Below are 25,555 nucleotides of genomic sequence, written 5' to 3' on the forward strand. Positions count from 1 at the left end.
TGCTGCTCCCCCTCCACCTGTCTTCTGGGACATGGAGTCCCTGGTAAAGATTGTAGGCCCACATTTGTACACAGAACAGTTTTTGAGGGACAACAGTGCCATATTTAAGATCCATTCTAGAGCTACATGGTGGACTCCTACGAATCACCATGAGATCAAGCAGTTCTGGGATTTAACTTTTTTGATAGGGCTGATAAGGAAGCCATCACTGTCTTTATATTGGTCTACTAGTCCCTTGATGACAACTGCTATTTTTGAACAACTTTGAGTCAAGGTTGGCATTTTCTTCTGCAACAGAAGCTGCATTGTGTGGATAATGCTACTGTGTTGGCACAATTCTTCACCATTTAGTTGATTATTTTTCAGAGAACTGTGATCCAGTTCAAGATATATCTGTGGACGAGTCTCTATTCCTGTTGAAAGTCAGTTTGGCTTTTAGAGGGCAAAAACCCAACCAGAGAACACAGTATAGTATTAAGCTGTATATGTTCTGTGAAAGTGCCACTGGATACGCACATAATTTCAGAGTGCACATTTGAAGGAATTCTTCAATTGGCCACTCCACCCCCTGGCCATCCTTCTCATTTGAAGTCAGTGAAAGCATTGTGTGGCAATTTGCCAAAATACATTTTCACAAAGGCCACTATTTATATATTGACAATTTCTAACCAGGAGTACAATTATTTAAAGAATTAGTCAAAGTAAACACAGTGGTATGTGGCACAATCCACTCTAAGCATAATGGTTACACTAAAGAGCTTGTGCAGAAACATATTGAAAGGGGACAGAGCAGTGCCTTGCCTAGCTATGAAATACTTGCGGTCAAATTCTCAGATAGAAGAGTTGTCCACATGCTTGCAACTATTCATGATGAAAGTAATTCACCTGTGACTTTTTGGGTTCATTTAGCACAGGTGCACAAACTAATGACTATCCTAGACTACAACAGGCACATGGGAAGTGTAGATAGAGTAGATTTAAGGTTGGAGACATACAATGCTGCTTAAAAGTAATACATCTGATACAAGAAGTTAGCTGTTCATTTGTTTCATTAGGCATCTTCCAATGCTTGCATTGTTTTCAAATATCATTCTTCAGATTCCAAGATGACTTTTGTACAGTTTCAGCAGTCTGCAATAGGCAGCCTTGTTGTAATACAGCAAGCAAGTGGGCCTAGAATTGGAGTGGTTGAGGATTTGTCTACACTAAAAGATTGCCACTTTCCTGAACACATTCCCCCAATACCCAGAAAAGACTGTCTTTATCAGATATGTAGAATCTGTGTCCAAAAAAAGAGTACAGAAGGAGAGTCGTAAATACTGACCTGAGTGTCTTCTTTTAAGCTAGAGTCTGTGTCCAAAGAGTAGCACAAACGGAAAGTCATAAATACTGCCCCGAGTGTCTTGTTTTAAATTGTAGTATACGCAACTCAAGTATTGGGAGCAACCATGAGAGTACAAAGCAACTAACAATATGGTCTGTTTTGCTATGTATTTTCTGTTTTGACACCAGGTTGGCAATTGTTTGATGTATTTAGTAACATCTGTTGTGCATGCAAACATAGTTGGGTTTTCACTTTTTACCACTAGATGGACTAAATCTGAAAAATATTAAATTGATGTGCTGTCTTTTGTTGAATGTTTACTGTGTCTCTGTATTTGCTTTGTGTGTGTAATGTGTACAGTTTAGGAGTGTATTAGAAATGAAAGTGGCATGGAGCTTCATGGTGATGCCTGAGTGTTGGTTGACTGGCGGTGTGTGGACTGGTGGCTGGCTAGCAGTGAATTTAGTATCAGATAATTGGCGGTGTGTGTGTAGTGGTGGTTGGTTGTGTGTGTAGTAGTGGTGGACTAATAGTGTGTTTGTGTGTGTGCACTTGTGGTTTACTGGCACATGTGAGTGTATTTGTGTGTGTAAAATGTGTTAACTGGTGGTGTGTCTAATGGTAGTTAAAAGGTGGTGTGTATTTAGTGGCGGTTGACTGACAGTCTATGTGCATATGTGTGTGCGGCTGGCTGGCAGTGTGTGTGTAGTGACTTGCTGGAGTTGTGTTTGTAAGTTGGTTGATGTCTGGGTGATTGGTGGTATGATTGGTGTGTCAGACCTGTATGCATATGAAAGTGAAGGATCCTTGAATGGTGCCGTTTGTTAATGGGAGTGGTGTAATATGTTCGGCTAGCAGCTGGGGGTTGCCCTCTAAAGAATCAGCCATTTCTGCAGGGGTAGTAGACAGATGGAGAAATATACCAAACATATTAGTGGTACAATCAACATGCTTGATAGAGACCTCAGATACTTCAAGAAAAGACATTTCTGATGCATTTCTGTGATTTCCTCACCTTATGAATTCTCCCAATGCGCCAGCATTCAATGGAAATTTTCTTCCTAGCTGTTCATGTCGACGAGCACCTCACAATAGCACGGCTCCGCACGCGACTCCATCTAACGTCAACAGAGCCATAAGTCCTCGCCGGCGGGCTGACGTCAGTTCCCTTTTTTCCACGCCTTCGACGTTAATGTTTTTTTTCTACCTCTTTGTAGTAAACTGTTTCAAGGGAATTGTTTTGGAGCGCTGCAAAGTCTCCACCAAAAAAATCCAGATTCAAACCTTGCAGCGAGTGCGGAGGCCACATATCAGTCACAGATCTGCACGAAAATTGCCTTTGGTGCCTGAGCTCTGATCACGACGTGGAGGGGTGCGTGTCCTGCCAGCGTATGAACCCAAAGGCTTTGAAAGAGAGAGAGGCTAAGCTTGGTACATGAGGGCTCTCCAGTGGTGCCTCCGCAGGCAGTGGTTTCAACACAAGGGGGATCTCAAGGAGTCAATAAAAATTTCCAGAGGCACTGCAGTGGATCTGCGATGGTGGACTATAGGCGGCAACCTTTCTCAAGGAAGGCCATTTTATCTTCCACCTCCGGAGACCACAGTCATGACGGATGCTTCCACTATAGGGTTGGGAGCTCATCTAAGGGACCTGTGGATCAAAGTCCTTTGGTCTCCAGTAGAGCAGATGTTTCACATCAGTCTGTTAGAACTGCGGGCATTACGTTTAGCTCTCAAGGCCTTCCTCCTGTCCATTTGCGGTCAGTCAGTGCAAGTCTTGACAGACAACACTACCGCGATGTGGTACATCAACCAGCAATGAGTTGGGTCATACCTCCTCTGCAGAGAGGATCTGGTCCTAGGCTCAGGACCATCGCATTTGCATAGTAGCAAACCATCTGGCCGGAGTTCTCAACGTATGTGCGGACAGTCTCAGTCGGCGCTTCTTGACCTATCACGAGTGGGGTCTCCATCCGGATGTGGTTCTTCACGTCTTCCGAATGTGGGGAGCTCCTCCGATAGACCTGTTTGCCACTCGCAAGAACGCACACTGCCTGTCGTTCTGCAGCCTCCAGTATCTGGTGCAGGGGGCGTTGGGGTATGCGTTTCAGCAGTCCTGATGCGACCAACTGCTTTACGCGTTTCCTCCCATACCCTTGATTCCTTAAGTTCTGAGGAAGATTCACCAAGATAGGGCCCCGGATTGGCAAAGAAGGGTGTGGTTACTCAGACCTCCTTCAACTCTCGCTGTGCCCTCCACTCCGTTCCCCTCACAGGGTAGACTTCCTCTCGCAGTCTCAGGAGCAGGTTCCACCCCCCCACCTCCAGACCCTGCACCTTCATGCCTGAGTTCTTTTTCTGTCCCTCTAGAAGTGGTGGATGTTATCTTATCGGGCAGGCGACACTCCACCAAGACTGTCTGTGCTGGTAGATGGGCGAAATTTGGTACTTGGTGTGGAGAGAGACAAATTGATTCCTTAGAGGCCCATTTATCTGATATTTAGCTTTTTGCACTTTCCTTGGCACAGAAGGTTTGTGCAGTTGTGGCAGTGAAAGGATATTTATCAGCGCTGCTGGCTTTTCTTCGACTTCCTGATCAGCCATCCTTAGTAAAGTCCTGTAGTTCTTAGGTTCATTAAAGGGTTAGCTAACAACTTTCCTCCCACTCCGTTTGTAATGCCTCAGTGGGATTTGGATTTAGTTCTGACTTTTTGATGGGTTCACTGTTTGAGCCTATGCATACTTGCCCGTTGAGGCTTTAAGTTTTAAAGGCCGATTTTCTAACAGTCATCATGTCAGCTAGACGTGTGAGTGAGCTTTAGCCTCTCAGTGTGAAACTTCCTTTTACTACCTTTCATGCTGACAAGGTGGTGCTGAGAACAAGAGCGACTTACCTTCCTAAGGTAGTCACTCCCTTCCATCTGGGACAATTTATAACGCTCACATCCTTTAACCCTCCCCATCCATCGAAGGGGGGGAAAGACTGCACCGTTTGGATCCAAGGAGAGCCCTGAGCTTCTACATAGAAAGGACGAGAGACTTCAGAATTGATGATCGGCTCTTCATTGGGTATGTGGGCAAAATGAAGGGAAAAGCTGTCCACAAGAGGACTCTTTCAAGGTGGATCATTCTTTGCATAAAGATTTGTTATTCACTAGTAAATAAGGCTCCCCCTGAGGGCATTAGGGCCCATTCCACCAGGGCTAAGTTTGCCACTTCGGCATTGGCTAGAGGTGTACTGGTCGCTGATATTTGTAAGGCAGCAACTTGGGCTTCCCTCCACACTTTCGCAAAGCATTATTGCTTAGACTTGGAAGTTAGGAGGGATGGTCATTTTGCCCGTTCTGTTTTGCAGGACTTCTTAATTTGACCAGTCGGGCACCCACCTCTGAGTGCGGTACTGCTTTGGGATTCTATTCATAAGGTGATGAATCCACACGTAGTTGTATCCATCAGAAGAGCAAGTTACTTACCTTCAGTAATGTTTTTTCAGGTGGATACAGTAGCTACCTGTGGATTCCTCACAGTTACACCCACCTCCCCGTTGCCTCTCTGGTCATACCAAGAGTTCAATTATTATCATAGATAGTATGTGTATTTTGTATATATTTTTGTCCTTATATGTTTATTTCTGTAAACAGTTATTGTAATTTATATATTTGTATATATATATTTTGTTGGATTGGCACATGTAGTGCTTGTGAGGTCGGTATTCACCTGTTCGCCTCGAAGGCACGGTAAAAAATGGTGGAACTGACGTCACTAGGGCGGTGAAAACTTCCTATGGCTTTGTTGACGTCAGACGGAGTCGCATGCGGAGCCGTGTAATTGTGACGTCCTTGTCGACGTGAACAGCTAGAAAGAAAATTTCTATTGAATCCTGGTGCAATCTGCTTCTAAAGTTGCAAAACAAACATAAAAATCAGCAAGAGCAGCAACAAGACACATCTATATTTGCATTACAGATTGTTTTATGGGTGCCACAATTACACTGAGTGCCATGGAACCATATTAACAACTTTGTAATATTTGAATTTTATGGCATGAATGATTAGTGGAAAATGCTAAGTAAATAAGTTGCAACCTATAGCTTGGTCTCAGTACAAATTTTGCGTTATCCCCATATATACACAAGAAAAACCAAGCATCAAAAGGTTGACTCATAGATGCACCACAACACCGATAAATGATTTATGTTTTGAGGAATTGTTCATTAAAGAAAGAAATTGATTGATATTATCAGATGGGGAATGCTCTCATGTGTTATTTCCTTAAAATTCCATATTCATTATATTGTTTGTTGGAAGAACAGTCAGTGTTCCTAAGTACAGCAGATTGTACTAAACAGTTGGGCACTTATGCAAACAGATTACTTTTCAAAGTGAATCCAATTTGACTGATTGAATGAACAAATTCATCTTGATGGTTTCCTTATACCAAGAAATTGCTGAAGAACGTACAGTGATGAAAAACAGTTTGTTTCCAGCCTGATTTACAAAAATAGGTAGTTCTTTGAAGAAAGGGTTGAGTTATGTATTTATTGTGAATGACAGGACTGATTGTTGTGGTTGAGAACAATATCCAACACAACAGAAGGCAATGACTTTGCTTTACTCACCAAACACACGCTCTGGTAAGCAGGTCTTGACAAACTACCTAACATAGTTTCATTAATAAAAAAACACAAAATGGCACCAAAATCGGCAAAATGTTATTATTCTGGTTTATAAGTAGCTCATAATGCTACTTAGATTACACTGCTACTACAGACAGCTTAGACATCAGAGATCGAGACCTTAAAAACTATTTTACATGCCTCAAACATGATAGGGCTATTCTTTCCCATGAAAGCAGCTGGTAAGGGATGTGTGTTTAAATTCGCTTTAGGATCAGTCTCACAAACTTTAAGATATTTGACATCTAGCCTTTTTTTCTAGATTGGCTCCAGTAACGCTATAAGGTGGAACAATATTAATTGCAATGTTGATAACGAAGAAATAAATGTACTCAGGAAACCGAAGAAGGTGTTCCAAGTGTGAATCAGAAGATGAAGACATAGGAACAACTCCTGAATGAACATGAACTTAGCAAAAGGTCATGTCTGATGCTATGAAAAATGATCATGCATTTGAGCATATCTGATAGAGACTTCTAATTGCAGATTCCTTATCTTTGAATTTCCCCAGACGTCAGACTGGATCCAGAGATTTTTCTTCGAGCAGTACTTCTGCGCGCCGTCAGGTGGTGTCGGTCGACTCCGCGGGCGTTGTTGGGATTGTGTTCGCCGTGATGACGTTGTGGCCATATAGAGACGCCACCCTGACAATCTGACGTTAGTTCTTTTCTTTCCGCGCCAGCCTATGCGAAGATCCGGATAGACCTACCTCAGCCATTTTTTTACTAAGTCGACACTTTTGTCAAAGTTTTTTTACGAGTTCATGGATGCGTCGAGGGATTTCCTGCAAGACCGGATTTAAGCCCTGCGACTCCTGTCACCGAACTATGTCGGTGACAGATCCACACCTCATGTGTCTTTGGTGCCTGGAGTGCGATCACGACCTGAAGTCGGCTCCCTCGGGCACAGGTGAGTTGGTGGGGGCCACCTCGGGTTCAAAGTCATCAGCTTCGGCCATGGCTCTGGAGGGCCCCTCTGGCTCCAATCGCGGATCCATCCTGTCGCCGGTTGTGCCACGGCGACCTTCCCCAGCGCCGGGTCAGACATTGACGCTCCCGATGTCGGTTGGGCCCACAATCGACGTCGATCCCATCCTCATACCCAACGACCCGAAGCCGGAACGACGTCGCTCAACGCCAATCTCGTTCTCTATGGGCTCTCCTTGGCCCAGGTTTGGTCCAGACTCTTATTCTTGTGGGTATGGATACGGGGAGAGTATTGAGGGGACGCTGGACCCTTTAGAATACCAGCTTGACCCCCAAATGGACTGGGTGTAGGATTTGCGTGATGGCAGTGGTCTACACACCTCCCCTGACACTGGTATGCTCTCTCCTCCTAACGTGGCTACAGAGAAGAGTGATTCATATTCCATGGTAGTGAGAAGGGCGGCTGAGGTCCTGGACCTGGAGCTACCTTCTGTGGAGGTTAGGCCTAATATCCTAACCGACATGCTTCAGCCAGGGTCTTCCTCTTCTGAGCCCCTGCTTCCCTTTAATGAAGCACTGACAGACGTACTGTTGGGTACTTGGTCCAGACCCAGCACAGGGGCTCCTGTGAATAGGACGATTGACCGGCACCCTCAGCCTGCACCTTCAGACCTGAAATTCCTCACCCAACACCCCATGCCTGAGAGCCTTGTCATCCAGGCTTCTTCTTCATCTAGCGCATTCCCTGCCGCACCCCCCGGATAGGGAATCAAAAAGACTGGATAATTTGGGGAAGAAGATGTTTTCTTCCAACAGTCTAACGCTGCGGTCCGTGAACACCACATGCCTTTTGGGCCGCTATTCCCATACTCTCTGGGATACGGTCGCACAAGTTCTGCCTACAATTCCGGAGGAGGCCTGGACTGACCTTTCCCAAGCCATAACAGAAGGGAGGGATGCAGCGAAGTTCATGATTCGTTGTGGACTAGATACGACCGACTCTCTGGGCAGATCAGTTGCATCGACGGTGGCATTGAGACTCCACGCCTGGCTGAGAACATCTGGCTTTTCAGGGGATGTTCAGCAGTCCTTGATGGACATGCCCTTTGATGGCACATGTCTCTTCTGAGACAAGACGCCTTGGCGCTCGAGCGCTTTAAGGATTCCCAAGCCACGGCCTGGTCCCTTGGCCTCGCGCCCGCTCCTAAACCCCAGCAGTGGCCTTTCGCCCCTTTCATGGCCATGGACGGGGCACCCAACCACGTCTTTTGCCCCCTGCCATTGACCCGCTCATGCTGTACGGCCCCTGCGTGGATACAGGGTCCTATGCCCCCGGGGATCAGGGAGCCAGCTCGTCGACCAGTCCATCCAGCCCCCGCTTCAGCCTCCAAACCTTCCTAGCCCGTGGGTACACCAGGAACCAGTTGGCGGCAGGATTCGCCATCACCTGCCCCAATAACAATCCATTACCTCGGACAGGTGGGTTCTCCAGATTGTCCGAAGGGGCTACTCACTCCCCTTCAAGACACCTCCTCCAGCCATGCCACCTTCATACAATCGCATATTGGAGGATCATATGGCACTTCTTCGCGAGGAAGTCCAAGCCCTTTTGGCCAAAGGAGCTATAGAGAGGGTCCCATTGCCAGAAGTAGGTCGTGGTTGCTATTCCCGCTACTTTCTGCTGCGGAAAAGGGAGAAAGGTCTTCGGCTTATATTAGATCGTTGGTCCCTCAACCTCTTCCTCAAAAAGGAGAAGTTCAAAATGTTGACATTGGCTCAGGTCCTATCTGCCCTGGATCCTGGACGGTAGTGTTGGACTTGCAAGACGCATACTTCCACATTCTTGTCTTGCCGGCCTACAAACATTACCTACAATTCGTGGTAGGTCACAAGCACTTTCAGTTTACCATGCTCCCCTTTGGCATTACCAGTGCCCCGCGGGTGTTCACAAAAGTGATGGTAGTGGTGGCAGCTCATTTGCACAGGTTAGGGGTCCCAGTCTTCTCCTACCTCAACTATTGGCTGTTGAAGGCGAACTTACCCCAGACAGAAGTCTCCTACCTCCAGGCTACTGCGAACCTTTTACATTCACTGGGGTTCAGTATAAAAGTGCCGAAGTCATGCCTGACTACTTCTCAGATGCTCCCTTTCATCGGAGAGGTTCTGGATACAGTGCAGTTTTGGGCATATCCTCCCAGAAAGCGAGTCCTGTATATTTGGGCTATGATACCGATGTTTTAGCCTCTATCCTGGATTTCTGTGAGAATGACTCTGAGGCTGCTGGTCCTCATGGCCTCCTGCATCCTGCTAGTTCAAGAGGATCTGAAGTTCCAGTGGGGGCAGCATCAGGGGAATCTCTCCGACAAGGTCCAGATCTCGGAAGGAACTGCGAGAGACCTGCAGTGGTGGTTAATGAATCAGGATTGGGTCAAAGGCGGATGACTCTTCTTTCCCCAACCAGATCTTACAGTCGTAACAGATGCATCACTCCTGGGATGGGGTGGCCACATGGGAAAGGTGGAGATCAGAGGCCTCTGGTCCCCGGCGGAAACCGGGCTCCATATCAATCATCTTGAGCTCTGAGCGACTTGACTAGCATTAAAAGCCTCTCTTCCCTCTCTCAAAGGGAAAGCAGTGCAGGTGTTTGCAGGCAACACCACAGCCATGTGGTACTGCAACAAACAAGGTGGAATGGGATCGTGGACCCTTTGTCAAGAGGCTGTTCGCCTCTGGACTTGGCTGGAACATCAGGGCATTTCCCTGGTGGTTCAACACCTGGGGACTCCTTAAATGCCAGAACAGTGAACTCAGCCGACGATGCATGGTCAATCACGAATGGCGTCTCCATCCGAAGGTGGTGCAAGGTCTTTTCCTTCAATGAGGAGAACCTTGGTTAGATTTGTTCGCCTCTGTAGATAATGTGCAATGTCAGCTGTTTTTTGCATTGGAGTTTCTAAGGCGGCACTCGCTCGGTGACGATTTCTGTCGCGAGTGGAATTCAGGCCTCCTATACGCCTTCCCGCCCATACCACTTCTGCCCAGAGTTCTGAAGAAGATCAGGCAAGACCGGGCCCAAGTTACACTGGTGGCTCTGGACTGGGCACAAAGAGTCTGGTATCCTGAGCTGTTGAGTATGGCCATAGCTCCTCTGATCAGACTGCCTCTTTGGGAGGATCTTCTGTCGCAGCAGCAGGGGAGGGTCCTCCATCCGAGCCTGTCTACCTTTCGCCTCCTTGCATGGAGATTGAGCGGCAACAGTTGACGTCTTTTGACCTGCCACCTGAAGTCTGTAACGTTATCTTGGCAGTCAGGCGTCCCTCAACCAAAACTGTATACACCTGTTGTTGGAAGAAATTTGTGGCATGGTGCATTGAGAAATCTGTCAATCCTCTATCTGCTCCTCTTTCTCAAGTCCTCCTCTTTATTCTTTCCTTTGCCCAGCAGGGCTCTACCCCGGGCACTCTTAAGACCTGCTATCTGCTATTTCTGCTTTCTTGAGGTTACCAGATCACCCTTCTTTATTTAAATCTCCTATTGTTGGGAGGTTTCTTAAAGGCCTCACACATCTTTTTCCTCCTATCCCATTCATGATGCCCCAATGGGATCTAAACCTGGTATTAACATACCTTATGTGTGCCCTGTTTGAGCCGCTTCACAACTACCCTTTACAGCTCTTAACCATCAAGACTGTCTTTTTAGTTGCCATTACCTCTGCCAGAAGAGTAAGTGAGCTCCAGGCTCTTTCATCTAAGCCACCTTTCCTGGCAACACATCCTTACAAATTGGTACTTCGCACAAGGGCTTCTTTCCTACCTAAAGTTGTGACACCCTTCCATGTCGGACAGTCCATCACCTTGCCTACATTTTATGCACCCCCATATCCCTCTCATGAAGAGGAGAGTCTCCACCATCTGGACCCATAAAGAGCGTTTGCGTTCTACCTTGATCATACCAAAGACTTTCGGGTGGATGATCAACTATTTGTAGGTTATATGGGTGCGAAGAAGGGGAAGGCAGTGCAGAAGAGGACCATTTCTTGATGGGTTCTCTTATGCATCAAAATGTGCTATGCTCTGGCTAAGAAGCAACATCCTGAAGGTTTGCGTGCTCACTCCACCAGAGCTACTGCTGCTACCATAGCGCTAGCACTGGGCGTTCAAGTCCTGGACATCTGTCAGGCAGCGACGTGGGCATCTCTGCACACTTTTACCAAACACTACTGCCTGGTCAGTCAGGTCTGCAGGGACGGCTACTTTGGTCGTTCGGTCCTGCAGGACTTCTTGCTGTGATCTTGGTTCGCACCCTCCACCGGGTATGGTATTGCCCGGGTATCTATTCAAAGGTAAGGAATCTGCAGCTAGAAGTCTCTATCAGATGTACAAGTTACTTATCATCGGTAACAATATATCTGGTAGAGACATATTCTAGTTGTGGATTCCTTACCAACCCGCCCATCCTCCCCACACTGCGAACTGATTTCTAAGGACAGGAACTTCCCCTTTAAGGGCCCTAGTTTTGGCGCACCACTCTCAGTGTTCTTCAAGGCTCCGCGCAACTGGCGTGGAAAGCCGTAAAAAGAAACTGACGTCAGCACGCCGGGGTGGTGCCTATCTATGACCGCGACGTCATCACAGCAAACATGACGCCAACGAGGCCCGCGAAGTCGACCAACGCCACCTGATGGCGCGCAGAGGTACTGCTCGAAGAAAAATCTCCTGATCCAGACTGACGCCTGGGGAAATTCAAAGGTAAGGAATGTGCAACTAGAATATGTCTTTACGAGATATGTCTTTACCGAAGGTATGTAACCTGTACTTTAACAAGATGCATTGTTTAACATCCTATGTAAGGAAATAGTAGCCAAGCATTTTAATAAATGCATTTATGCCCTTGATCTCATGGTCAGTTAAAGCTTCAAGTTGCAAAAAGGGCAGAATCCTCTGCCCCTTGATTCTCTTCCTCTTTGAGGGAAGAGAAGGACCGATGTAAGTACCTAGGGCAACAATGGAGAAGTTCTATTGCCCTGATGCAAATGCAAAATATAAAGGAGCACTAGAAAACCTCAGCAAATTTAGCTGAAGAGTTCAGGACGGGTATTTATCATCTCAAATCTATGCAGCTTCTAATACTCCCTGTGACGTTTCCAAATTTGTTAATTCCTCTTAATCCCGTGAGGCTGCAAAAAGTAGTTTCTGCCCATCTCTTTAACTCCTTAACAATTTATCCTTATTTTTTCATTAGAAAATCTACTGAACTTTCTTATAGGAACCTCACCCAAGGCGCAGGCAGAACTTGCTCCAACTCAAAGTCATTTTCTCTTAAACTTTTTCCCTTTTCTGGAGGAAGATTCTCTGAAGGAACTTGAACAAGCATTTACAATGCATCGGGTCTCGCGTTTGCTCGTGTTAGAGCCGATCGCGTTGTAAACTCCTAACCCGACTTTTCACCTATCGGGCAAAAGTGCATTTATGCACGGAACCCGAAAAAGTGAAATCAAGTAGGTTAAGCGCTCGACTTCTGCCAAGCGAGATCAGGCTTGTAAATTAGTTTGAAAAAAAGTCCACCAGCCGGATGGAAAACAGCGAGCCTCGCATGTTTTCTGTACTTGGTCGCTGCGCTCGAGGAGGGCTAGCCACCGGAAAAGGCATGACCTATGCGTGCCTTCGACTAATGAAAGCAAGCTGATTTAATTAGGGAAGCCCACGAACCAATAAAAAGCACTGACGTGAAGTTGAAGGGCTCGGAGCCCTTTTCTAAATACTAAAGAGTCTCCCTGCTATACGCATGCGCGAGCGCATGCAAAGCAGGCTCGACCCTAAAAATTTAAATCAGGATCCCCAAGGGACCATTGTCCTCCCTGAATTCTAAGGTTGATCTCCTGTACTAATAATTATGTGGGCAATAACATTTTGAACACCTCTCTTCAAGAAGGACTATTTCATTCTGCCTGGAAACAAGCTTTTCTGCTGCCCTTATCGAAGAAACCTAGGGGCATATTTACAAGAAAGTGGCACATCACCAGTGATGCAACACTTTTCTTGCGGCCCCCTTGCAACTCCTAACACCTCTATGGTAGCACCGTATTTACAATATGGCACACCATGGCGCATGTTAGGGCCAATAGCGTCATTTTTTTGCCGCTATTGTAACGCTATACTGGATTAGTGTAAAAAAAATGACTCTAATCCAGTATATTGTTAAGAGGCCCATTGAAATCAACGGAAGCCTCATTGTAACGCCTGCTTTAAGCCAGCATTGGAAATTACGCTAGAAATAATGTAATGGAATCTTGTTTGCGCCACCATGTAAATATGGCGCTATAGTAGTGGCCCGTTAGTGTAAGATTTGCAGCAAAACTTTTGCTGCAAATGTGGCGCTAAGGGACACAAAGGCCTTGAAAATCTGGCCCCTAATGTAGACCTGGTTTTACTGAATAATGTTCGACCAATCTCTCTCTTACCAGAGGCTAGACAAATCTTGGAGAAACTGGTAAATAGTCAGCTATCTTCCTTTGTGGCATTCAATAGTCTTCTGGCTTCCAGTAAGGTTTCACTACTGAATGCACATTATTGAAGGTCACAGAATACATTGAAGAGAATCTGGATTGTGGACAATCAGCATTGGTAGTTTTGCTTGACCTATCATGTGTGCCTTATATGGTCTTGCACGTCACCCTTTTAGACAGAATTTGTTTGGCAGATATTCAGGGTAAGGCTTTCTTATAGTTTAACTTTTTTTTGGAGGATAGATTGCAGCTAGTTCATCTCCACCCTTTTACTTCCTCCTCTCAACCTCTTCTGTATGGAGTTCTGCAGGGCTCAACTTTGTGCCCCACCCTCTTTAATCTGTATCTATCACCGCTGGATTGAATCTTGGGGTGTGCAGGTGGTGTCCTATGACGATACCCAGCTGCTATTGTCTTTTGAAGAATATTAAAAAAATGCCCACATTAAGTTTAAATAGTCTCTTAAGGAAGTTGCTGGTTGGATGAATGCCTACTTCCTTAAATTAAATTCAGAGAAACAGAATTATTTTTCTTCCAACCAAGTGGTCCGTCTTCCTCTAGCATTTGATGGCTGATGGGACTCAAACCCCCCCCTTTAGTTCTCACTTTCTTTGCCAGAAATCTGGGAATAATATTTGATTCCAACCTTTCTTTTTTTGCACAAGTATCGTCAGACTGCTTTGCTAAGCTTAAATCTTTGAAGAAGATGTTACATTTGGTTCCAGAGGACTTGCCAAAAGTGGTGATTCACACCATGGTAACCTCTAGATTAGACTATGCCAATAGTCTCTATTTGCAGAGTTATTTATAATATTCATTATCATTCTATTGCACTTGATTTGTAGCCAGACAGTGTATAATAAATATGCATATAGTCGCAAATACCAGCCACTCCTTGTGCCTCTTGATTGCAGGGTATACAGGCCAGGGCTCTACAATTATTATCTGCAGCTAACTCATAGGAGAGGTCTGAGAGATACCTGTTAGATTCCCTTTTCTCCCAAAAAATCAGTATCCTTTTGAGGCTTAGGGAAGCTACTAGTGTGACTATTTTTAATGTTAGGAGCACAGCACAATACATTTTCTCGATCCAATTCAGAAACTCAAGAAAAAAGAAAAACAATTGCAATCTGATAAAGGAATTGGAAGTATTATTTTTTAAAGTTTTAAAGCAAGTGCTGAGGTACCTGGGCTTGATTTCTGGCCAACATTGACTGAGTGGACTTCAGGTAATCCATGTTCGTTATACCGATGAAATATGTAATCCTGGGACTTCAGAGGGAAAAGGCAGGATGCAGAAGCCAGTGAAAGTCCCTTGAAGTTAAATACATTGTTGTTGAGATCCCATTGAAGCCTTCAATTTTAGCACCAAAAGCTGTAAGTGGAACTAAGCAGGATTTCGTGGGTTGCTTCCCCACTGGTGGAGATGTGCCACCTTGCCCTCATCCAAGGTTTAACTTTCAGACTTAGGCCCTCATTACAACCCTGGCGGTCGGTGTTAAAGCGGCGGTAATACCGCAAACAGGCCAGCGGAAATAAAAATGGGATTACGACCGTGGCGGAAACCGCAAACATAGACAGCCACTTTAACACTCCGACCGCCACGGCGGTACAAACAAACAGCGCGGCGGACACCGTCAACAGACAGGCGCAAGACAATGTACCGCCCACCCTATCACAACACAGCAATCCGCCACCTTTTCTGGGGCGGAACCAACGCGAATAAAACACGGCAGAAACAGTACACAGAAGGGAAAACACTCACCTCTCCACACCCCACGAGGAACCAGGACGCCATGGAGCCCGAATTGCAAATCCTGCCGGCGATGGTCTTCCTGCTCCTCTATCAGGAACTCCAACTACGGCGGCGACGACCACGGTGAGCACTGCACCTACAACACAGGGGAGGGGGGAGGGAAAACAGAGTGACACACACACGCAACAACCAACACCCACACCCCCACCCACAACACCATACACAGAAATACATGCTGCAACATTACATATACACCCCCCACCCCTCTTGAATGACACAAGGACAAAAGGAAATGATTGTCACGATTGTAATCAATAAAAATCCATTAGTCAAAAGTCAAAATCCAGTATATACAAATATGTACACCAACTACACAAGTCTGGATAGCGCACCAATCATTGTCCGTGGACCACTTGGCCCAAAATGCATGGGCGAGGCCCACACATGATACCTGACTCCAAACGGAGAGAACACTGGAGGGGCATCACATAGAAAATATACAGGCACCTCAGAGGGAGGGGGCCACCTCAGCCTGATGAACGCACGTCGCCACTGCTCCACGAGGGGGCTCCATGCCCATTGATGCTTTATCCTGGGGAGTGCAAAGCCACAGTCTCTCAAGTCTCTCCAGTGGGTGGTTTGCCCACTGCTTTATCCAGGGGAGTGCAAAGCCACAGTCTCTCAAGTCTCTCCAGTGGGTGTTTTGCCCACTGCTTTAACCTGGGGAGTGCAAAGCCACAGTCTCTCAAGTGGACAACAGTCTCCACTGGTTCTGGAGGGGGCTTTGTGCCCAGAGTGCTTCATCCTGACAAGGACTGAGGTAGTGGATGTCAATCTCCACTGGTTCTGGAGGGGGCTTTGTGCCCAGAGTGCTTCATCCTGCCAAGGACTGAGGTAGTGGATGATATACTCCACTGGTTCTGGAGGGGGCTTTGTGTCCAGAGTGCTTCATCCAGACAAGGACTGAGGTAGTGGATGAGATACTCCACTGGTTCTGGAGGGGGCCTGCTGCCCAGAGTGCTCCACGTGTAGTGTGGCCGGTACAATTCCCTCACCTGGGTGTGTGTGCCACGAGATTGCTGAGGTACAGGTAGCATGATACGCCATGGAGGCAGCCACATACCCCACACTGCTGAGGCTTCGCATTCCATATGCAGGTGACAACTGTGATGGCAGTGATGCTTCATGGAAGCTGCCCAGGGTCCTGGAACTCACCACCAGCCTCGGACGACTGACCACTGGGGATGGTAGACATGTCTGCGGTGGTGCCACTGGCTGAGGATGTTGCAGGGCCGCTGGCGGTTCTTGCGGCTGTGTCAGTCGCGGCGGGGTCTGTGGCAGCGGTGCTGGCTGCGGGGTCTGTGACGGCGGTGCTGGCTGCGGGGTCTGTGGCAGCGGTGCTGGCTGTGGGGTCTGTGGCGGTGCAGGTGGTGGTGCAGGTGGCGGTGTTCTCTACCCTACACGTTGGCGGCCACGTGAACAGAGGGGTGTGACACTGGTCCCTCAGTCGGTGCCACCATGCCCTCTCCTGACCTGCCCTTCAGTTTTTGGCCCTTCCCCACCTTTGATGGTGGCGCAGCTGTCTTGCCACTATCCCCTTTCGTTTTCCCTGACCCCTTGGTGGCAGGTGTTTTCGGCTTCTCCCTGAAGATGTGGGCACCTTTTTCACCTTGGCAGGTGGCGGAATGTCCTTGCCCTCGCTCCGTGGCACACTGGCAGCCCTGATGGTTGGCACACTCCATGACCCCGCAGTTGCTGGCACCACTGTGCCTGGGTATGTGGTGGCTGAGGTGCTGGGCTGGGACCTGGAAAGCCTGGCCCTAAGGGAAGGACGGGGGTGTAGGTATAGGGAAGAGGTAAATATTAGCCAGGAAACGTTTTTTAGACACACTGGGACGGGTAGATGGAGGGGGTTTAGGAGTGGAGGTAGAGGTAGTGGTTGTAGGAGGTGTACGTCTTCTGAATTTGGGTGTAGGTGCACGGGCTCGAGGCTGTTGTAAGGTGGATGGCTGTTGGGTGGGTGTGTACCTGCGTTTGTATAGTTTGGGAGGAGGGCTCACAGACATACTGGGAGAGGACACAGGGGATGTGTGAATGGTAGTGGGGGTGGTGAGTGCACGTGAGCGGTGTGTGGTGATGGGCGTGCTGGTGTTGGAGGTAGTGGCTGAGGATGTAGTGCATGCAGGTGTGAGTGGAGACGAGACTGGGAGGGAGGATGGAGATGTGGAGGAGGGGGACACAGTGGAGGCAGTGGATGTTGGTATGTCTGCATGGGTATGATGCTTGTGTGAGTGCCTGTGGGATGTGTGGTGCTTACGTTTGCCTGAGCCACCCTTGTGTGTCGAGGTGTGTGCATGCTGGTCTGATGGTGTGCTTGGGATAGGCTGAGGTACAGGGGATTGGGTCTGGGTGGAGGAAGTTGGAGGGGGGAAGCTGGACACAGGGACAATGGCTGCCATCAGTGCTGAGGCCAGAGCCTGAAATACTCTCTGTTGGGCTGCCTGGCCAGAATGAATGCCCTCCAGGTATGCATTTGTTTGTTGCAAATGCCTCTCAACACCCTGGATGGCATTCAGAATGGTAGACTGCCCAACAGTGAGGGATCTCATGAGGTCAATAGCCTCCTCACTGAGGGCAGCAGGGCTGACTGGGGCAGGGCCTGAGGTGCCTGGGGCGAAGGAGATGCCCACCCTCCTGGGTGAGCGGGCACGGGACACACGCTGAGGGGCTGCTGGGAGGGCGGTGCTGGTAGGGGGGTGGCAGCTGTACCTGTTAATGCGGGGGCACAGAGGGGACTGCCGCCGCAAGGGGGCTCCCATCAGAGGAGGAGCCGCTGTCACTTCTGTCTGCTCCTGTCCCCGCCGTGGAGCTCCCCTTGCCCTCCGTCCACTGGTGGCTTCAGACTCTGTTGTTTCGCCCTCCAGGGCCAAGTGGGATGCAGCTCCCTCCTGCTCCGGTGCCAATGCTCCTCCACCTGATGAAGCTATTGCACACAAGAACAGGGAGACCACAAAAAGTGGGGGGACGACAGAAGAAAGACATGTTCAGTGCATGCAACACCACTACCTTTGGCAGACACTACAGACACAGCAGCCCTCTGCACTATGCCATGCACTTCTAGTTCCTAGATTAATCACATGCCCATGAGGTACAAGGCCTAAGCCCGATTGCTGCACACATGGAAGTCACAGAAGCCTGACTACTTGTAGATGGCACTAACCACTAGTGGGGTTGGGGTGCCACTGAGCCTGCCTCACAAAGGACCTTGTCTACCAAGATCGCCCTGGCCTAGGGGAACCCACTGCCCACCTCCCCCACCCAGACCCCTCGTAATGCGCGCAGAGTCAGCTGAATGATAGTGTACTCACCCCCTTGTGGCTACTGTGATGCCCTCAAGCGCCCATCCAACTCCAGATACGCCACCGCCAGGATCTGGAACATCCAGGGAGGTCATGGTGCGACGAGCACCCCTCCCACGTTGGGAGGCCATCCCCAGCTAGGCCTCCTCCGTCTTCTTGCTCCAGCAGCGAAGGTCCTCCCATCTTTTCTGGCAGTGAGTGCTCTGTCTGTGGTGGACCCCCAGGGTCCGGACGTCCTTGGCGATGGCACGCCAAATAGCCTTCTTCTGGTGGGCGCTGACCTAGAGAAATAGTACAGGGGAAAGGAAAATCTTTACCCATCCGGACCGTCATACTCATTGCCCCCTGTTCCCACCCTTGCCCTGATGCACATACACTCACCGTCCGCACATGCAGGCCTCAGTCCCCCCCATGTATCTTCCATCCACACCACTCCAAACACGCATTGCCCATGCAGCATGCTCACAGTGTACTCACCTGTTTGTCTGGAGGACCGTACAGTTGTGTGTACTGGGGGAGGACCCCATCCACTAGTTTGTCCAACTCCTCCGAAGTGAAGGCAGGGGCCCTTTCCCCAGACACATGAGCCATCATTGCTTCCAGACTGAGGTCACAGCAGCACTTGCAGGTTAGGTCCTCTCCTGTTGAAGGTCAGGAATCAAGTGAGTGAACAGACAGAAAATGGCGATCACGTCCGCGGCAGTGCGTACCGTCACCGCCGTCGTACATCGTCATTGGCTTCTCGGACCCATAGGGTCCAATGTTAACCAATGCTGGATTGCGCCGCGGTCTTTGACCGCGTACCACGACGGTGTACAACGCCAGCACAGTTACCTCATATCCCCTTGTCCCACCTTACAGGTCAGGCAGCCGCCATTTCAGGGGGCCACATGGCATTAATATTAACTGCGTCACACCAATGTAGGCCTTAAATAAACACATTGTGGATTAATAAATGTGTGCAAATGACATGTTGTCATACCTCAGTGTTGGCTGACTCTCTGCTCGCTGTTCTCGTCCATAGGGCACGTCTGCTGGGGCAGGTGATGAGATGGCGGCATCCTCCGGTGTACAGACCGCTGGTGGACCTGTCGATAAAGGAAGAGAGACACGTAATAGTCACCTACAGACTTGATCGTGCAAAAATCCATGAACTGTCTGCCCAGTTGGAGCCAGACCTGATGTCAGCTATCTGCCATCCCACAGGAATCCCCCCTCTAGTGCAGGTTCTGTCTGTACTCCATTTCATGGCAAGTGGTTCCTTTCAAACAACAGTGGCCATTGCATCAGGGATGTCCCAGCCAATGTTCTCTAACGTGTTGCCCAGAGTGTTGTCTGCCCTGCTGAAACACATGCGCAGCTACATCGTGTTCCCTCAGGTGGAGGATTTGCCCACAGTGAAAGGTGACTTCTATGCCCTGGGACATATCCCCAACATCATTGATGGTACACATGTGGCCTTGGTACCCCCCGCAGGAGTGAACAGGTGTAGAGAAACCGGAAGAGCTACCATTCTATGAATGTGCTGATGGTGTGTTTGGCCGACCGTACATCTCCCATGTGAATGCCAAATTTCCTGGCTCAGTGCATGACGCTTTCATTCTGAGGAATAGCAGCATCCCTTATGTGATGAAGCAACTCCAGAGGAACCATGTGTGGCTAATAGGTGAGGACAAGGACCCTATATAGTGTGAATAGTTGTCTGGGTATGGGGTTGTCCCTTTGGGTTAGTGTGTGTCTAACAGTTGTCTCTCGACATTTGCAGGTGACTCTGGTTACCCCAACCTGTCATGGCTACTGACCCCAGTGAGAAATCCCAGGACAAGGGCAGAGGAACGCTAGAATGAAGCACATGGGCGAACTAGGAGAGTGATTGAACGCACCTTCGGCCTCCTGAAGGCCAGGTTCCGGTGCCTCCATATGACAGGTGGTTCTCTCTACAACTCACCAAAGAAGGTGTGCCAGATCATCGTGGCCTGCTGTATGCTGCACAACCTGGCTTTGCAACACCAGGTGCCTTTTCTGCAGGAGGATGGTCCAGCTGGTGGTCTTGTGGCAGCTGTGGAGCCTGTGGACAGTGAAGAAGAGGAGGCAGAAGAAGAGAGTATCGACAACAGAAACAACATAATCATGCAATACTTCCAGTGAGACACAGGTAAGAAGATGTCACTGCCTCCCACATCTCATACTATTGTTGGAGCTAGCATAAGTCTGTCATTTTCACTCAGTGTATGGACCCTGACTTGTCATTTTGCCTTTCCATTTCACAGATGTGGGTCCCACTTTGTGCCCTCTGCTATATTTTCTCCAGCCCTACAGCTGTGTTACATCGGTATGTGAACAATTAAATTGACATTGCTATATTCCATGGTTATTGCAATTACACGTTTGTGAAAGCACAGACTGACTCCAGATTGTTTTGTGATAGAAGTGTGTTTATTTCTGTGCAAATATGTGGAGGGGGTTGTAAAATGGGCAGGGGTGATGGTGGAGGAATGTCCATGGCAGAGTCCCGTCTATTTGTTTCACAGGTGCATTGTCCAAAGGGGCATAGGAAGTGGAGCAATGGCAGTTTAAGGCTGGACAGGGTGACAAAGTGGGGCAGAAGGGTGACTTTCAGGGGGGGTCTCATTTCCTGGCAGGGGTCTTGGCAATGTTCTCTGTCTTGTTCCTGGATCTCAGGGACCGTTTGAGGGGTGGTTCTCCATTTGCAAGGGCTGGGGTGCTGGTGTTGTGTGCCTGTGGCCGTGCCTCCTGTCCACTAGCGCCGGCGGAGGTGGAGGGCTGTTCATCGTCCAGGCTAGTGTCAGGGGCCCCTTGTTGTGCCACAGTGTCCCTCCTGGTGTTGACAAGGTCTTGCAGCACCCTTGCAATGGTGACCAGTGTGTTGTTAATGGACTTCAGGTCCTCCCTGATCCCCAGATAGTGTTCCTCCTGCAGCCGCTGGGTCTCCTGAAACTTGGCCAGTACCGTTGCCATCCTCTCCTGGGAATGATGGTAAGCTCCCATGATGTTGGAGAGGGCCTCGTGGAGAGTGGGTTCCCTGGGCCTGTCCTCCCCCTGTCGCACAGCAGTCCTCCCAGTTTCCCTGTTTTCCTGAGCCTCTGTCCCCTGAACCGTGTGCCCACTGCCACTGCCACCAGGACCCTGATTTTCTTGGGTTGGTTGGTTTGCCTGGGTTCCCTGTAGTGGTGGACACACTGGTGACTGATGTGTCCTGGGGACAGAAGGATGGGCCCGCTGGGTGGGTGCTGTGCTGGTGTTTCCTGAGGGGGGAAGCTCTGTGGTGGCTTGTGCCAGTGTCAGGGGAACCGACTGCCCCAAGGTCCCTAATGGACCGGGCTGGTCATCTTGATCCAGTTGTGCAGAGCTGCTGTCATCACTGTGGGTCTCTTCTGTGGGGGGACTGGACATGTTTGGTACCTCCTGTCCGGTGACGATGGGTTGAGGTCCTGCAGGGGGGTAAAGGCATGATTATTGCATCTGTGTGCCATTGTGTGCAATGGGTGAGTGACTCTGTACTCTAGTGCTTGCATTATTGTCTTGGTCCTTGTGTGATATTTGTTTTGGGGTCTGTGTGGGTGTCTGTAGTGGACATGCTTTGGTGATTGGTGTCCATGCTTTGGTGTTGCATGCAGGGCTTGGTGTTGGGATGGGTGGGTTGTGATAGTGGGGCATATGTGAGGTGTTGGAGTGATGGGGGTGAGGGTGGGAGTATGTGATGGCATGCAGGTAGGGTGGGGGATATAATAGTAAAGTTTTTACTTACCAGAGTCCAGTCCTCCTGCTACTCCTGCGAGGCCCTCAGGATGCAGTATTGCCAAGACCTGCTCCTCCCATGTTGTTAGTTGTGGGGGAGGAGGTGGGGGTCCACCTCCAGTCCTCTGTACAGCAATCTGATGTCTGGAGACCACGGAACACAACTTCCCCCGTAGGTCATTTCACCTCTTCCTGATGTCATCCTGGTGTTCTGGGGTGCTGTCCCACTGCGTTGACCCTGTTGACGATTCTGCGCCATAGCTCCATCTTCCTTGCAATGGAGGTGTGCTGCACCTGTGATCCGAATAGCTGTGGCTCTACCCAGACGATTTCCTCCACCATGACCCTGAGCTCCTCCTCAGAGAATCTGGTGTGTCGTTGAGGTGCCATGATGTGGTGTGAGTGGTGTGTGAGGTGATGTGTGGGATGATGTTTTGGGGTGTGTGGTGTTTTGTGCATGGATGGTGTATGAGTGATGGTGTTGTGTGCCCCTGGATGCTGGTGTGGTCTTTGCTTTTCTGTCTCTCTGCTTCTTCATACATTTTCATTGTAAGGGGTTGTGGGTAATGTGGGTGTGTGTTTTATATTGGATTGGGTGTGTGGGTTTGGTGTGTGTATGTGTATAAGGGTGTGTGTATTTCGATTTGTCCAATGTGGTTGTGTTTTGTAAATGTGTGTGTATTTTGAGCGCGGCGGTGTGTACCGCCAATGCAATACTGCCGTTGAAAGACCACCACGTGGATTCGTGGGTCGTGATACTGTGGGCGTATTCCTGTTGGCGTGACGGTGTCGGTTTTGTTATCGTCAGTTTATCACTGACCTTTGGTGTGGCGGACTTGTGTGGGTGTCTGTATTATGGCAGATTCCGAACTGTGGGTCGTAATAGCTGTAGTGAAATTCTGCGGGCGCAGCAGCATGTTGGCGGTCTTCTGCACGGCGGTAAGCGGCATTTACCACCAGGGTTGTAATGAGGGCCTTAATCTTGTTTTTGGTTCTCTAAATTCTTTCAAGGTTGGAGAATCTAGCAGGGATTGGCTTCATAAGGCTGGATGCCTTCACCACAAGATCCTACCAAGTCCTTTTTAGTATGAGACAAAAAGCTTTGAGTGGTACCCACCTGGATATCTTGCCCCCTAAGGACTAGCCTACACTGGGGAAGCCTCAGCAACTTATCATGGTCCCCTAGAGGTGGAAATATTGATTGAAGGCCTGATGTAGAGTATGGCAGACGAGTTACTCCATCATAAACATGACTGAAATCACGTCTGACATGTTACAAGTGCATTATATTCTATGGCACTTGTAATAAGGAGGATACAATATCTGTGATGTTTCTGCCAAACTCTTAATATGTCCTAAAGTCTTCACCTGACTATTTGAAAGCCAGCCACTGGGTTTCAGCAGTAGTTCTCTAGGGTCTTCTTTTTTTTAGCAATCAGGCACAGTCTTCTTTCTTCAAAATGTTTCTTTGAAGGTCCAGGAATGTTCGGTGGGGTAATTGTGAGGTGGCAGTCTTTTTCTGTGCACTAGCCAATAATTGGAGAATTCTCCACACTCTGTTCTGATAACTTTTTCACAAACTCTCAGCCTCATTTTGCAGCGCTACCTTTCTCAATTTACTGCAAATCTTCCCAGAGTTCTTTATCCAAAATAGCCCAGTCTTTCTCTAGCTGTTGGAACTTTGGGCTAGATGTATCAAAGGATTTTGCATTCGCAAACTGTGCGAATGTCCGTTTGCGAATTCAAAAATGCGTTTCACGTTGTATGAAATGCATTTGCAGTGTGAATTTTAAAAAAATCCAAAAACTGAAATTTTTTGCGAATGAGAGATGAATTTGCGTGTCGCAAATAGCGACATGATTTACCGAATCGCTGTTAGCAAAGCGCTAATTGCGATACAGATTAGTGAATCGTGCCGCTATTTGCAAGATGCAGATTGCGACACGCAAAAATGTATTCGCAATGCAATGTAGCAAAGAATCACAATTTGCGATTATTCGCAAAATGGCCGTTTGCACATGCAAATTACCACAAACTGAAACCAGGTGGTAACCAGGTGCAACCTATATAAAGAGGCCCAGAATTCCTCAGCCCCTCTTCCACAATGGCTGCACTCTATGTCATGGCAAGGAGAATGAGAATCTTGGCAGGTTTGAGGAGAGAGAGTAGACAGGAGCGCATTTTCAGAGTGCCCATAACCCTTTTTGACCAGACTGAGGAGGACATTTTTGGATAAGTACAGGTTAAGCTCAGCCATGATACTTGACCTGATAGCTGAGCTACAACCCATGCTGCAGCGCACAACACACAGGACCAATAGCATACCCACCCATGTGCAGGTATTATGTTTCCTGCACCTACTAGCCTCAGGGAGCTTTCAAGGGGTCATAGCAGCAGCTGGAGGGGTATCACAGAGTGCCCTCTCTAGATTTTTCAATGCATTTCTCAATGCCATGCTGAGCAGAATACAACTGTACATCAGATTCCCCAACACCCCACATGCAGTGCAACAAACCAAAGTTAATTTTTACCAGATAGCACAGTTCCCACATGTGCTAGGTGCCATTGATGGGACACATGTAGCAATCTGTCCACCATCGGCCAGCGAGTATGTGATTCGCAACCGTAAAAACTATAATTCCATAAACATACAGGTGACATTCAATGCCTCCTACATCATTACCAATGTCGTTGCCAGATACCGAGGGAGCACACATGACTCCTACATCTTTCGCCACAGTGGGATACACACAAGACTGCTAGCTGGGGAGTTTGGGGAAGGATATCTACTAGGTAATTTGATAGTTCACAATAATGCATTGATGTAAGCATAACGTCAGACAGCAAATGTACTCATTGTACTCTCTGTGCATTCAGGAGACAGTGCCTACGCAGTGCGCACCTATATGCTAACGCTCTACCTGAGCCCTGCCACCCCAGCAGAGAGGAAGTACAATGCTGCACATAAGGCTACCCGCAACGCGGTGGAGCGCACTTTTGGGCTGCTGAAGAGCCATTTCAGGTGCATCCATGGGAGTGGAGGTGCACTACAGTACAGCCCTGAGACGACATGCAAAAGTGTGGCCACATGTGCCATTCTGCACAACATAGCAACCACCAGATGCATACTAGTGGAACTCATGGAGCCAGACTCAGATGAGGATGATGATCCCTTACTACCACTTCTACCAGCCGACAGGACCAGTACAGCAGAAGGCAGGCAAAGACGTGCTGACATCACACACAACCAT

Source organism: Pleurodeles waltl, chromosome 4_2 (assembly GCF_031143425.1).
Source record: "Pleurodeles waltl isolate 20211129_DDA chromosome 4_2, aPleWal1.hap1.20221129, whole genome shotgun sequence".
In the NCBI taxonomy this organism is placed as follows: Eukaryota; Metazoa; Chordata; class Amphibia; order Caudata; family Salamandridae; genus Pleurodeles; species Pleurodeles waltl.